This window comes from Periplaneta americana, chromosome 10 (assembly GCF_040183065.1).
Source record: "Periplaneta americana isolate PAMFEO1 chromosome 10, P.americana_PAMFEO1_priV1, whole genome shotgun sequence".
Lineage (NCBI taxonomy): Eukaryota > Metazoa > Arthropoda > Insecta > Blattodea > Blattidae > Periplaneta > Periplaneta americana.
This window is the reverse complement of record NC_091126.1, coordinates 76,147,083-76,164,188: the sequence shown is the minus strand read 5'-3', so window position 1 is coordinate 76,164,188 and position 17,106 is coordinate 76,147,083. Positions and strand designations below refer to the sequence as shown.

At 35.3% G+C, this 17,106-nt stretch overlaps 1 protein-coding gene across 1 annotated transcript in view; it reads right to left on the bottom strand.

Moving 5' to 3' along the window:
- The window catches only part of LOC138707801 (uncharacterized), a 180,264-nt gene that overhangs the window by 51,614 nt on the left and 111,544 nt on the right, over positions 1-17,106 (bottom strand). The window lies entirely within an intron of this gene.

The following is a 17,106-nucleotide window of genomic DNA, read 5'->3' as shown; positions in this document are numbered from 1 at the left end:
TTTCCCTCAACCCAATATGAGCAAATGCTGGGTAACTTTCGGCGCTGGACCCCGGACTCATTTCACCGGCATTATCACCTTCATCTCATTCAGACTCTAAATAACCCGAGCTGTTGATAAAGCGTCGTAAAATAACCTACTAAAAATTACAGTTAATGTGTATCATGTTTACTATTATGTTATATAACATATATTGTATATACTAGTTCAGTAGTATTATCGATCTAATTATTTTTTCTGTAATATGTAGCACTAATATTTTGTACAGTGCTAGTTTCGCAGCGTTAGTGCGTTTATGTGGTTAAAAAGTAGCCGGACAGACCTTTTCAATTTAGTAGCAATCCCACTTACAGTTGTCATGCCCCATTATTATTATGTACCGAACTAGGTTACACCTTTCGTAGCGTCCTGACTTAAGCATTTAAAGTCAGAGATTCAACTCTAAAACTCCAGGATATACTAATCGATAACTTTCCTAACTTGTTTGGGAAAGAAAATGCGCTTCCTGATTATTACTGTGAAATGGTTTCTTGATGGTGAGATTCATGTGAATAAAATTGTGTTTTTTTTTTCTCCTTGTGCTACGATATGGTTGCGATGCATGTTAAGTGCAGTATTTTCAAAGAAGGTAATAAAATAGTATTTAAATCTTTAAATTAAATATTTACTGTCACTCCATATCACTCAACATTTGAAAACTTGTCCCGCTAAATGTACACAGCTGGTGTTCGTTTGTTTTCCTCGTAGGAGTGAAGATGGTATTTGTCAAGGACCCCAGACTTGTTGGCGAAAGACCATAAGCTATCTTCCGTTGTTCAAAATTTACAAATTTCATTACAATTTCTCTTTCTTTGTCAATTTCTTCATCCATGTTTCTCTTCGCATTCGTTGTCCACCCTTGTCATATTTTTCTTTTAATTCTGTTAGGATATTTCAGCCTCATAGAATTTAACGTACGATCATTGATGGTAGAAGCTAGAGAGAGGACTAATGATAATTGAATGCATGTCCATGTAACTTTTTTGCACTAACAAAATAACCTACAGAACTGATTGCCAATGCGCTGGTCATATTTCGTATATTATCCTGGTTATGTAATTACAACACTAAATGAATACTGATACACAAATAGCTCTAAGTGGCAATAAAGTCTATGTTCCTGGTTCAATCCACTGAGAAAAATGATAAGTCCCATTATAATTTCATTTAGAGCCTACCTTCTCCCATAGATGTGCAGAACATTTATTCGTCGTTTATTTCTTTACTTTTCATTTACTTTTTGGTTGGTTGTTAATTTTTCATTTGAAGTGTCTAAATTCCACCTACAAAGTGGGAAAATCTGCAACATTTTTCTGTAATATGAACTTCCTAAGTTTATTATCGCTATCGCTTTTGTTATTGCATCAGCCGATAGATGACAGTTTTCAAGTGAAATGTGTATAAAAGGAAGTTATAACGCAATACGATGGTAATAGTCTGTCATGCAAGTGCAAGCTAGAATGAAATTGCATTATTATTCGCACAAAAAAGCTCTGTTTTCTACGGTTTGCCTCTTTGGCACTTACAACCTTCTTTATGTCGTCTTCAATTGTAGAACACATTTCCAATAATATCGACAGTAGTTGATATCTCTATAGTACTATCAAGATTTTGTAATTGAAATGTAACAAATATTTAAGATAACTTATACTACGTTTTACCTCTGATTGAGATACTGGCTGATGTACATCTACTATCAGACAGTACTGTACATCTCATTTGACAGTAAGTTTCAAGAGGAAGAACAATCTGAAGTCTGATTAGTGTAATATGTAGCTAATCGGCGATATATGCAATGAAGGGGGAAAGAAACTGGCCACCCAACCCAATTATCTCCTGGCCTATTGCCTCATTAAGTGATGCCATGTTGGTGTCACTTGTGAGGTTCAGATCTTCTTTGGACAGTTGACTAAACAACAATACTACTATTTTGAGGTAGTCAGAAGACTAGCCTATGCCTATACACTACACTTATAAAATAATAGAGACCTTTTGCCAACAAATAAAGATGAATCAAATCAAAATTCTTTCTCTGTGATCTCATTACTTCATGCTCAACTCTTGACAAAATATGACCTAACTATTTTAATTGTGGAAGTGTGAGAATATGAGCCTTCACGACAATCGTATTCAAAAGATGAACTCCGGCTGGAAACCCAACATTTTTCTTCTGAATTAATATTGAGGAATTTTGTACAGACAAGTAGAAAAAATTATTCAAAGTTTTACTGTTCTACATACTTTAATACGTAACGATATCCGTCGAAGTGATGAGTGGGGTTCACAACTTAAAAATAAGTGTGTATTAAGTTGATGGAAGTCCAGAATTCAGAACAGCAAATAACTTAGTTTTGATCTGGAAAATAACCAATATAATTCTAACACTGAAACTATTTGCAGAGCCGAGTTGGCTCTGACGGTAGAACGATAAAGTAGGTCCTGGAAGAGCCCTGTGTTCAAGCTCGGGTGGAGGTGGAAATTGTTCATGTCTCATCTCCTCCAGCGAAATTGAAATTAACACAGTTTCCTACAGTAGTGAATATCTGGTCTTTCTTGGAGTAAAAGACGATCGGAGCGATGATTTTCTCCACTCAGTATCGAGTAAGCATAAAACCTCCCACAACCTTCTGATAAAACTAAATATAGGGTTGTTTACGATATCTGATAACGAATTTGAATGACATCATGTGCGTCAGGAGTCACACGACAGCTGAACTGTGGCGCGAGGTGACAGACCAGTAGTGAGTGATCTCATAGTCAGAATGCACGGCGACTCACAGCAGAAATTTCCAAGAAAGTCGAGCCTTTTTGGGAGGGGTACATTACGACCATTTCCGATGCCAAGTACAGTTAAGTTAAAATAACAGAAGCTTGCAATAAACGAGATTTCGTTATTTCAAGAAAGGAATCTTCTGTGCACGTAATAAGATTGGTAAAGGTAGAATGGAATTAATTTCTATCAACTCGTGGGGTGCGGCGACTTGTGACGGGGGGTGGATTTGCTTGCTTTTTCTACTCTGGAATTAATCCCATCCGAGTTTTGCCAGTCTTATTAGGTACACACAAGGTGTATTTCTGGGAAATAACGAAATCAGGTTTTTTGCACGTTCCTATGATTTTCACGTAACTGTATTTGGCATCGGAAATAGTTGCTATGTACACCTCCCAAAAAGGTTCGATTTTCTTGGGCATTGCTACTGTGATACACCGTGCACTCTGATTATGAAATCACTCACTACTGTCTGTCACTTCTCGCCGCAATTCAGCTGTCGGTGTGATTCCTGACACACGTGACGTCATTCAAATTCGTTATCAGAGATCGGAAACAACCCTGTAATAAGTATAAAAAAACTTTGCCATTTTCCTTTCTCGTTAGATTCATTGCCGCATGAAAATGTTTTTTCTATGTCGAGATTTTCTCTGAAATGTACATTTCCAGCATAACTGATGAAGAAAACAATGATTTTCGGAATGTCGCCTGTCTTTATCCGTCCATTCGTGTGTGTACAACGATTTCATCTAAACTATGGGATTGATTTTCTTAATGTTTAGTATCAGCGAGTCATTTTATCCGGGAATCATGCACATTAAATATCATAATTTTTGTGAATAATAAAAGTATGCGTTCACTTACAGTAACGGATTCGTTGGGCGCGTTTAGATTATTATTCCTTGCACTATTTTAAATTGAGCATCGCCCACTTGGCCGTATTGCCTCTGTCCGCATGACCGGATTCCGTCCAGAATTCTTACCAGAGAAATGTAGACGGATTTACGTACGGCCCAAGATCGAAGTGAAGAAATCCATGACAATATGTCGATTGCATGGCCTCCAATCGCGGTAATGGAGGTAAAAATAAAATGGACGGCGCGAAACTTATTTGGCCTTTATTTCTTCCAAAGCTAAGGCAATTAAAATACATCTTCCTCTTACTTTATTTCCAGGTTTAGACAAGAACCTACTAGGAAATAACGTTATCGCCTATCGGTAATTAACATCATTAGATGATCAATTTGGAAATGCAGACAAGTGAGCGATACTAGAATAAAAATCCGAACGCTCCGAACGAATCCGTTCCAATAAGTGAGCGCCTACCTTTATATGACTTTATTTTACCTATGTTCCGACTTCGTAATTAAGAGTTAAACGGTGATGATTTGAAATAAGAAGGTAACAAAATGATAATTAAATCAGAATTTATTCTAACGATTTCTTTCAATTGTGAGTGCGCGGACAAAAGGGGATAAGTCACCAGAACTAAGTTTTGAGATAATTTGCAAAAAACAACTTAACGAAATATGTAGGATCGCTGAAACAATTTATTCGTATAGAAATTAAATGAGATTGAAGCTGATGTCTAGTATTTTCAAATTATCAATTGTGTTTCACAATAATGTTGATACACACGTCGCAAGGACACGGAGAGTGATAATCCTTTTTGCAAGTTACCATTACATGACTTATTTTCTTTTTCACATAATATTTCTCATTTTTATGTTATATGAAAGGACATAAATTTAACTTCATAAAAAAAATAAATTATTTCAATGGCTATCACTGTAGTATAAATACTCTGCAATAAGTTATGTTTCAGTTGTATGGTGCATTCCTTCCATATTATTATTCTTAATACTTTCTGAATTTGGAACGTCATTTAAACAAACTAAATAAATGACCTGATATCTAAAGAGAAAAACAATATTTTAAACACCTGATCATTAACTATTGACATATTAGATACACTCATAGGTCTTCTAAACCAATGGCTTGATTTGAAAAAAAATAAATAAATATTTCCCCACTGACATTATCAGTCATTCCCATTATCAGAGTCTTTATAAGGTAAAATATTTTTCATACTTTTTTTTTTGTAGAAATCATGAAATGCTGGAGATATGAAAGGTAGTAAATCTAGCAAGTTCCTTTTTTTTCCTACTCCAATGAGAAGTGGTATATTGTAAGTTAATAATGATCGTAACAGAGGATTCACATGCCCCCCTATGGAATGGTAACTAGGGGACGGATTCGTATGCACTAAAAACGGCAAAATATGCATGCGCGTATTCACTTAAAAACCAGGATATTATGCACTAAAAATAACAAAAATATATAGTACACTTTTAAGATTTAAAATACAGAATATGTAATTTATTTTAAGCAATTTACTATTATTGACGGGTTTTCTATTCTACAAAAGAATATTGAGACACCATCAGTTGTTAAGGGGAGATTAACTGCCTTATACCGCCAATGTTAAATTTGCTTATTTAATGACCCATTACTTCTGGAATTAATGAAGATATTGTATTGATTTCTTTACAAAATGAATATACAAGGTTTCTAAGCAAACGGAAGTAGATTTATCAAGAAATATAAGTTGTAAAATTGATTTGAGTTTTTTGGTAATCTTGACTTCATTTTGTTACTTTTTATGTAAAATATATTTTTATAATCAAAATAATATACATACACTACTTATGTGCGTCAAATTCATTAATTTATTGTTATCAATATGACGTGTTTAAAATTTCAATCCTTCTGTCATTTTAGTTTGTGAGGAAATGAGGCATTTGCATAAAAACCAAAATAAAGCCAACATTGTTTTAAAGATTAAGATCTCTTTTCACGATTTGTACTCTTGATAAATCAGCGTCAGTTTCTTAGAAACATTGCATCTTTATCCTGTAAAAATTTCAGTATGATATCGTAATTCTTTGAGGAAATGGATCATTAAATAAGCAAATTTAACATTAGCGAATTGGACGTATAGGGTAGTTAATCTCCCTTCAAAGTTGTGTGTTTTTCAACCCACTGCTTAAGCAGTACAATTCTGGCACTTTTTCGTTAGGCATCGTTTAAAAAACTGATTCAAAATTAATAATTTTCTTGCGGCTTAACTATTCTAAAATACAATCCACTCTACACGCTGTCGGAAGTTTCTCTGATTTGTCACGATAGTAAAATAAAATATTCTGATTTGCCAGTCGGCAAGTAGAAAACAGAAAATTGCATCATCGTGCCTCTATTATTGTTGAGAGGCGGCGAAATTCGAATTCAGCGAGCACAAAGAAGTCCATCAACACTTCCTATAACTTCCGTGCCGATCATATTGCAGCCTTCTCGTAACAAATGTCAAACTCTTATACACGTGCAAAGAAGACCATAAGGCGGTTTCTTGTTTTGACTAATTTTTTGGCTGTTCTTTTAATCTCAGCTTCCATCCACCATGAAGTTCAAATTGTGTAGGCTACATTTGCACAATAAGCAATGTATTTGGTTACGGAGTGCTTTGTTGATTACCACGGAAATTGTCCACAGTGATTCGCCGACAAAAATGCACTGTCTGCATGTTGTCAGATTGCAATAAATACAATGTAACTACTGTAATCTGTTAAAATGTCTGCGTTTTTTTGTATCCATTTTTTCGATATTTCGTGTTCTGAATCTTGGATTAGGCACCACAATTTAAGAAAAAGTAACAAAATATGCTTGTACATGCACTAAAAGCTGAAATATGCATTGACCTCTTAAATATTCATATATATGCACTACAAAATCTTGACATTTGGTTGCAAATAACTTGAAATGCTTTTATATGTAGTCTAATGGAAGCATATTATTTGCAACTAAGAAATAGAACATGAAAATATGCTAAAATTCGCTCTCTAATGATAACTTTCTAAATACTTCATTATCGGGAGATAGTTTTGTGTTCAGACAATATGCATGTCTTTTTATATTGCAGCCATTTAATGTGTCTCCAATATACACTTCATCATTCAGTTTATGATATTCAATAAGATCTTCCATCAGGTCTGAATAAGAGAAAATATTCTGATTCCATTCCCTTTACGAGTAAAGATTTCTTCTTGTTTTGACTAGCGTCTGTATCACTAAACTTGATCACCTGGGTTACCGAATCCTAAATTTGTATTAGATAATATTTTAATGCAAGAAGCTACTTCATCCTCTCCTCTAGGTGCAGCACTTTCAAAAACAGACACCTTATCCATTGTCACAGTCATGCTCAATAAGATTATATACCCATAGCTGATGTTTTATACAGCGAGCTTTAAATTTGCGATGTTGGTTCATCCATGGATATTTCTCGATCACACGCTTTTGCTTTATAGACTTTATTAGCGGTGTGTGGTGTGCTAACAATTTTCTGTTCAATTTTTTATTTCACTTCTAACAAAGTGATTGCATTAAATTTGAATGATGTATCTATCACAAGTTGAACAGCTGCTTTTATTTGAAGTTTTGATACCCAGTTAAATTCAGGTCATAAAACAGTTTTCCATAATTTTTTCTGGGGACAAAATCACCATTCTTTTATGTTTTGTATTCCTCATACATTTTTGATAATATGAAATGCAAAGGGGGACAATTTTTTCCGAAATCTCTTTTCGCATAATAACTCTCATATGCTGGTAAGGATAACAGCTAATGTCCTCCCGTTTGCTTCAGTCTCTCTTCTGATATTTTGTGCTCAGGAACTTGAACCACTTATGTTGTTACCAATGATATTTTGTGCTCAGGAACTTGAACCACTTATGTCCGTTATCAATGATATTTTGTGCTGAGGAACTTGAGAACCACTCATGTCGTTACCAACTCCACTGTGATTTTTCACCCGTTTCTCATGCATGTTTTTTGCAGGAAGATATTATGTTTGCTCCATTTACTTGCAAGTTGTATTTGACTGCGCATTCCGGATCTTTCTTCGTTTTCTTTTTTGGACTGTGTTTTGCTGGATGCTTTTCCACGAAACTTCCTAAATATGTCACTCGACCTGCTGAGTTGCCAATATTCCAATACCATGTGAATATCTTTATCCTCTCGGATTCAGATTTCTTAATATAAATATTACATTATAAAAATTAATTATTTATATAAAATACACACTTTGCTAAAGAAAAGAGTAATTTCTAGAGTAACAATTATTGCATACATAGAATATAATTCATCTGTAAACAGTACAATATTATTGTACAAATTTACAGGTAGGCCTATATATTGTTGGACATTACGACGAAGTGAAGAGAAGCGAATAGAAGCATTTGAAATGTGGATGTGGAGAAGAATGGAACATGTGAAGAGGACAGACAGAAAAAGAAATGAAGCTGTGTTGTAAAGAGTGGGTGAAGAAAGAATGATGCTGAATCTCATCAGGAAGAGGAAAAGGAATTGGGTGAGTCACTGTCTGATAAGGAACTGCCTACTGAAGGATGCACTGGAAGGAATGGTGAACGGGAGAAGAGTTCGCGGTAGAAGAAGATATCAGATCATAGATGATATTGAGAAATATGGATCATACGAGAAAACAAAGAAGAAGGCATAAAATAAGAAAGATTGGAGAAAGCTGGGTTTGCAGTGAAAGATCTGTCATTGGGCAGAACACTAAATGAAAATAAGTGACATTATTATACATGATTTATATTATATTACACAAACCTCAATTATTTATATAATAGTGCTTAATTATTGTTTTAAAGTGAATTATTGTATACAATAAAACCTTAGGCTTATATATAGGGCTTAATAAAACTTTTGTTTATATATATATATATATATATATATATATATATATATATATATATATATATATATATATATATACACACAAAATAAAAAGGATGATTCAACATTAATATAAAACATTTTATATTAAACATTTACTATAAATAATAGTAACAGTATATTCTTACAGATCTCATTTTTAAAGATAAAAAAGAGATCTGTAAGAAAATACTGTTACTGGCAGAGAAGAAATATTTTGATTATAAATATACGAGACATACATTTTTAATGTTCCAGTCTTTTTAACTTTATAGTAGACACTGATGTTGTGCTGGAGGATTGAAAAGAAATGTCTTTAAAGTTGATCTATGTTAGAGTTGCTTTGTTGATCGAAAAATATGGAGGGAAAGCTTTCAAGTGACCTTTTCCCTGCATCTGCATTTTACTTTTTTATGGTCCGTTATTTATTACATAATATACTGTATACCTATTTATTTAATTAATTTCATTCTTGCTTGTCTACTTGTTTCCATAATATTTTTATTTTTATGTAAGATTTTGCGTGAATTTAATTATAGCCTATATATTGTTGATTAATAATAATAATAATAATAATAATAATAATGTACTATTTTCTGCTTCCCAGTGCAGGATTTTATTAAATAATATGAATTTTATTTGGTAATTTAAATTTATTATTGGTAAAATGTGTCGTCATCCGCGGCTATACAACGAATAATATAGGTAAATATGTTTAGTTAAAGTGTTTAATTTTTTATTTGAAAGTTATTGTATTGTTTAATCTTTATTTGACTATAAAATCTGAAATTCTCAAATAGGATTATATACCCTTTTACATTGCATGTAAATTATTTCAATTTAAAATAGTACTTTATGAAGTTTGACAAAAATATTGCCTGGAGCTATATTATAGACAGTAGACGATATAAGAGCATCTCTTTTTTTTTTTCAGAGTATATTTAGTGACTAGTGTGGTGACATGGATTTTGTAAGTCAAAATTTGCATGAAAAACCGAAATACTCGAAGATATTTTCTTGGTTATCTTATCTGGCAGCAATGAACAGGGATTCACCCCATTCCTGTTCGTGAGAAACCGTAAGTCAGAATTGGCTGAGGTTTGCCTTCTTTTCAGCTGGTGCTGTCAACATAATTGAGTACTGAGAGATTTTTGCTGCGATTGTGTTATGGAAATGAATTTGAATTTATCAATAGGAAGTGCATAATTTCTCCGACCTAAGGTTCTACTATTCTTAAGGTCGCGTGACTCAATATCGGTGCTGAAAATCTTACCTATTTTCCAGAGATGTGATTCCAACTTTTCGTTGCTCGATAGGTAAACAAATAAGCATCCTCGTGTGAAAAATAGCTACTGTAGATTGCAAAATTGGATCGAAATCAAAACAGAGGAAATACAAAAAATTGCGCATGTATAAATAGGCTAGATTAATGCTTAAATAGTCTAGAATCTGCAAAATTACCATCTTAAAAATACTGTGATTTTCAGGATTAACTCACTAATTGTGCTACCATAATTAATCGGGATTAGTCTCCAACTGTCATAATGACGGTGAATTTAAAACATTTATGAAGAGACTACTAAAAGCATTATTGCGTATGTATCAACTTTAAATAAAATGTTTATTTAAACACACAATTCTCAAGTCATACATGCATAAGATTAAAAATTTCAATTACTGTACTTATTACATCAGTATTTATATAACTTTCCTTGTAGAATGCTTTATTGTTTTTCTGTTCAATTATAACAAGCCCAAGAGGTATAGCAAAAGAGAGAAACAGAATAAAGTGAATGATTGTTGTGTTTATAGTGGTATGATCTGTGATGCGTAGCAGACCGAGAACATCCGTGCTACAGATTAAACAATAAACAATATTTAATTCTTTAAGCATTCATTGTATGCACGGTTGGGACTTTACGCGTAAAAAGGTTATTTACATTACAGTAGAATTCGCGTAAATAATGCGTAATTAACGTAATAAATGCAAAATACGTAAAAAACTCCAATTATTTTTATTTTTAGTCTTTCTTTGTTCGTTAAGTTCAGATTTTACATTCAAGAACTGGAGCCTATTGATGTAGAATTCCAGTTACCGCTTGGTGATTGCGTGTGATGTTGACCTGCATCAGCTTACGTAGTGTTATGAATTGTGAGACCTGTGACTGTGTTGTAGGAAAGTGTAATATGAGAGCTTGAGCGGTGAGAGGTGACCATTGATGCAGTGTCACAAAGTCATATTACTCATTCATTTTGCACTGACCTGACTAATCTCCTCTTCAGAATAAGAAACCCAAGCTATTTTCATAACAACCCAGAATCTTCTTAATGAGTTTTTTTTTCTACAAGCTTGACAATCAAAGTAGAAATTTAAAGTGTCAGCAGAGAACAGTCCAGAGAGAAGTTGGAAGTATTTAATACAAGATGCCTTCCTGCCTGTATAAAGGGGCTTATACAATAATTTTGAATATTTTTATTGTCTCAATCGATAGAGGATTTATTTCAAAACCAATAACATATACGAGTATTAAAACAGATTAAGGTAAATATTATGATTTGAACAAAATAACTCATTAAATGTAATAATTTTTCAAATTTTGTATGGTAAATGACTAATCATGAGTTGGGAAGCATGGCTGAATGAACATTTTGTATGTCAGAACATTAATAAACTTAAAATGAATGAAGTAGTTGATGTTTAGATTGTCAAAATCAATAAATGTTAGTTTATTACTTCGTGTAGAAAACACTTTTCTACATTACGTGTTTTACATGTAAATTACATGCCAAATACGTACAGGTAATTTACCTGATTGTATGCTATTTTAAATCAAGTGGTTTCATGTGAACATTGTTTTCTTATGATATTTTAAAAATAGGTCTAAAATATGTAACAGACAGTTACTAATCGAAATTTCGGATTATGCGGGGTACAGGAATGCAACCAGGGAAACCATGTCTATCGGCTACTCATCCTTCAATGTCCTTTGTTCAGTTTCGAAGTCAGAAGAAGCTGACAGATTTTTATAATAAATAGGAAACAAGGACTAATTCTTCCACTAATTAGGCCTATAAGGTAAGTTCTACTGTAGGCCTATATTATACAGTTTGAGTTTCTAAATACTGTAGTATTACGGTGCGGCGTGCTGTACTTGTACAAGAGCGCGGCCGTTCGGCTACCCAATCACTCACAGAATAGGAGTGGTAAGCACAATAAGCCTCGGGCTAAAGTGTAAGGTTTAGGTTCTCTCTTCAATACAAGTGAAAAAGAAATCAGTATCTATGTGACTAACCTTTCCTTGTAGAATGCTATATTCGTGTCAAGTGGACAGATAGAATAAGAAATGAAGCTGTGTTGGAAAGAGTAGGTGAAGAAATAGCTGAAACTGTGTAGGAAGAGAAAAAGGATTTGGTTGGGTCACTGGCTGGGAAGAAACTGCCTACTGAAGGATGCACTGGATGGAATGATGAACGGGAGAAGAGTTCGGGGCAGAAGAATATATCAGACGATAGACAACATTAAGGTATCTGGATCATATGCAGACACTAAGAGGAAAGCAGAAAATAGGAAAGATTGGAAAATATTGTGTTTGCAGTATAGTGAAAGACCTGTCATTTAGGAAAAAACTATGTATGTATGTATGTATGTATGTATGTATGTATGTATGTATGTATGTATGTATGTATGTATGTATTAAATGCGTTTCAGTTCAAATGTCCTTTTCTTCTCATCCTTTTTTGCACCTTCGGATTATCCGGTTCACAATAAACTCGGAACGGAAACTACAACGGGAACGAGAACAGAAATATTGTTAAAATAATTATATTTAAATGTGAGCATTCACAATTAACGAGAAGCTTACCGAAGCCCGGGAAACGTGAAATTTAATTGTGAATGTTCACATTTAAATACTTTTATTTTAACAATATTTCCGTTTTCGAACTCGTTGTCGTTTCCGTTTTCGGTTTATTCTGAAGCAGTCTTATTTCTGATTAACGAAGTTCTGACTAGAGGGGTTTTACTGCATTGAGGGTTTGGAATAAGTTCACATATTATTTGTCATGAAAGAGGCAAGAAGGAAGCTTTTGGAAATCTAGGAATAATTTTTGCCACATTGTGCCGTATTTCGGACTGTAAGTATTATTTCTTGAATTTCTATAGCTAAGTATCACATTAAATATTCTAGATTTAGTCATAAAGTGACTGTGTTGGCAACACTGCTCCAAAGGTGAAACTTGTGAGTATATGGAGAAGTCAATCTTAACACACCGTTAGTGAGCAAATTATCTCCTCCGGAAAGTGAATGTACTTGATTTCCACCCCGTTCACTAATGTCCTTGCTAACGTCGCCACACAAACTTAAGGCCGCTGTTGCTAGCAGTGAAGTAAACAGTACAGAGTACAGTGTGTTTCAGAAATATGTTGCATTTTCTATAGAAGAACGAGCTTATATTATTGAAGTTTATTTTCACACAGGTATGGTGTGTAGCATAACTGAATTTATCTGTGTGGACTGAGCAGAAGTGAAGATTAGAGTTACCGAAAGTACGATACCTTACAATATGGTACGGTACTTAACAGCATCATTTAAACAAGAGTTTTGTTTTACTGTTTGTAGATATGAAGGACAATGATGGAAATTGGAATTACAATATAACCGAATGTGAACAACAGTTTTTTTTCACACTTTCCTGATTATATCATTACGGAATATTTTCGTAGAAATGTAATTAATCTGGTAGATAAACTTAGAGCAATAGGGTGTACAGAAAGGAAGAAAAGTGTAAGATGGCCAACAAAGGTGACAGAAGATGCTGTAAAATATGCTAGAAAAAGGATGCAGCGAAGTCCTAATAAGTCGGTCAAGAAGCTAGCTGTAGAAATTGGGGTTTCTTGCGGAAGTGCTCACAAAATTCTCAGGAATAAATTAGGTTAGTAATATGCTGAATAAAGTAGACATTACATAATGAATATAACCGCCTGAAGAGTTGAGTTTGTGAAAAAAAATGGTTACTACTCCACTATTTTTTTATAAAATGCCGTAAAAGTAATGATCAAACTGAAAATCGTAATATTGTATTTCCCTATAACATAAATAGATACACTACTTTGCTCTCCTCCTATAGCTAGTAAAATGATTTGTTTACATATTGCACTAGTAACACCAAACTCCTGTAATAGAAGGGGGGGGTAACAGTGTTTCCGAGTATAGCCAGGTTAATGTTAAAAATGTTGGTAAAATAAAGTGATGTCCCTGTACTTAGAAATGAAATATTGTTTCAGCGCAGAGAGAATATTGACACTCCAAAGAGCGGCCTTGATAAATCAAGTCCACGCACAATTTTGTGAGGCGTGTTCGGAGGCGACGGACGTCTTGAGGACGAGTGTCTCTCTGCTCACTTTTTGTGTTGTCAAGTACGCGGCTGCAGCAAGAAGTGGAGTGCATTGTGGTGTCGCCTGTGTGGAACGGAAGTTGCATTTATACGCACACAAAAACATAGACGTACTGTACACTTGACGTATGGCTTAGTATGAATGAATCTTCTAAGTATACACCCATGTTCCAATCATTGAACATTGGATTCACAATTCCCTTGACCTCTTTCTCGCAAGATCACATTCAACTTGACCTGCTTCTTGACTTTTTCTCTTTTACTGAAATAACGAGTAGAAGAGACGGGTTTGAGATAATGGATGTTTAGAAGGAAACTGGAGATCGATGTTAGGCACGCCTTGTTGACTTTGTGGTTGGAAAAGCGTCTGGGATAAATTTTTGACACGAATACTTCTTTAAAATCAGACCGACACTTTTGGTACCAGACGGAAACGACGATGTAACGTTTGCAGGGTGATCCATTCCGACACTGCAACTTCGTGACTAATAACACGATTGAAATAAATGTGGTCTCTTTTGATCTGGTGTAAGACTACGATGCGAGCATGACCTTGAGTTGGCGCCGCGCATACGCGAAGTAGGGATGGGGACACGCGGTGACTGGTGGCTATTTTGGGCGAAGGCTAAAATTTCCGGATAGTTTATCTCGCAACTCCGATGTGCTAGCACTCTGATTTTGGTGCCAAACGAAAGATATCGTCTAGATCTACTGATTTAAGCCAGGCGTATTCACGTAAAATTCACGACCGTGTACCCAACACAACTCACCCCGATTTTTTCAATTACTTAGACCTAATCTTTCTTCACTAATTTTATTTCACACCTATTTCATAAAATTTACCGTCATCGAAATTATGTCACCTGGGTGATCTAGGAATGACGGGCGGAGATCTTATTTTAATTTGCGCTCCGACGTGAATTGTAGCTTATCAGTCACATTATCAGTTTTAATCTTAACGTGTAATGTATTATTTTCATTATTATTACTATTATTTCCTCTTTCTCTCTTTTCTTTTATTTGTATTAGCGTTATATTTGCTTTCTAGTGTTTCATGATTGACATTCATTAATACGACGCTGACAGGCGGGCCATCGTTTCTCAACCCTGGCAGAGCCAGGTCCGATCCCCAGACGAGTATCTGATAATAGGCGTACCCCAGAGCTAGTGCTGCAAGACCTTTCTGCATCAGTATCTGAAACCCGTACTGCCCCCAGGACTTCTCACAATCGTATGTTCAGCTATTACAGGTGATATATGAAATGAGGTTGAAGTGGATTATGTTGGTGGATTGAAAGAAAAGTGGGTACCCGAAGAAAAATCCTCTTAAATGTCTGCTTTGTTCACCAGAATTTCCATTCGATGGACAGTACTGACGCTGAGCAAAACACGCAACAAAATTAAATAGCTACGCATGGGTGGAAAACTAAAATCTCAATCACCGCTAAACAAATAAAAATTTGGCCATCACTATCATATCATTTCTACCATCTAAATTACAAAAACCGTCACCATAAACATTATAACCAGGCTTAGGATCCGAGACAACTTAAGAATGAAGTGAAGTTACAGTGCAACGGAGTAAAGATGGAGTGAGGGGCACTTTGAATTTTGTTTACCTGCGTGTTAGTGTACGATCCGTTTGGTGATCAGAGGTACAGTATTTTTCCTTCTCTCCCTTTGAAACTCAAGCCATCACAGTGCATTTTCATTTCATAGTGAACAGTTTTTTCGAACTAGTTGAAAGTATGTACATGGTTGTTCATTGTAACGATAACGCCTTCAACGTCGCCGAGGGACATGTAAATTTGTGAGGTATGTATCCTACTTCATTTTGCACCGTCATTAGATTGTACTAATAACAGTAGAATATATTGCAGCACATTGAAGTTGTTGTTTACATTCACATTATGTCTGTCAACAATGTTCAAGGAACTTTATTGTCAAGTTGTGCGTACATTGCTTGCTAAAGTGTCCCGGATCCTAAACCTGATTATAACCATCATAATCACTAACAGGTATAACACAAATAGGCATACCAATAACTGAAATCCACCATTATCATCACCATCAACATTACAACCATCAATACTACTGCTATTTAGTACCACTACTAACAGAAACCTGAGGAGATAATATAGGTAGCGGAATCCGGTTCCATGAACATCTATAACGTCTGGATCATCGTGCTAACCACTTGTACTGGTTGAACGATCTTCACCTCTGCTGAAGCATGTAGACGTGAGGACAACAGCGGCTGGTCGGCTTTGATCCACTGCGGGCTGTCGCGACACGGATCATTTTTTAACAAAGACCAAAATCATCACACTATCATAACCACCACATCACCATCAGTTATATTACGAACACCATTATCACCAACACAACCATCATCACTGTATCATCAGCAACAGTATATTCATGACTATTACCGCCAACATTGTCATCATAATCACCATCATAATCGCCATCATCATCTTGCTTTATCCGCAAACTCAGGCGTTAGTGGTATCAACACAGCGCGAACGTCTCTCAGCCAACGAACAAGCTTATTGATACTCAACTGACCAATGAGAACTGTATGTACTACTCCAGGCCTGGGCGCTATTAGTTCAATTGAGTCATACAGATTCCCCTGTCGACCGAGTTGGCGAGTTGGTATAGCGCTGGCCTTCTATGCCGAAGGTTGCGGGTTCGATCCCGGGCCAGGTCGATGGCATTTAAATGTGCTTAAATGCGACAGGCTCATGTCAGTAGATTTACTGGCATGTAAAAGAACTCCTGCGGGACAAAATTCCGGCACATCCGGCGACGCTGATATAACCTCTGCAGTTGCGAGCGTCGTTAAATAAAACATAACATTTTTAAAACATAACAGATTCCCCTTAACTCCTCACTCCATCTTGCCCAGGTGAGACGACTAGACAGGCAGTTAAGCACTGCTCAGTGACGGTTTGCATCATAGCTTTTACGAACTTTAGCTCTCGCTGGTCGTCTGAAATCCATCACATAAGGCAGTGAAGCGGACAGGACATGGGAGGGGGGTGTTTCAGAGTTCCGTTTTACTTCCCCGTTGTGCCCAGGGCTGTACTACACTGATAGTCAAAAGT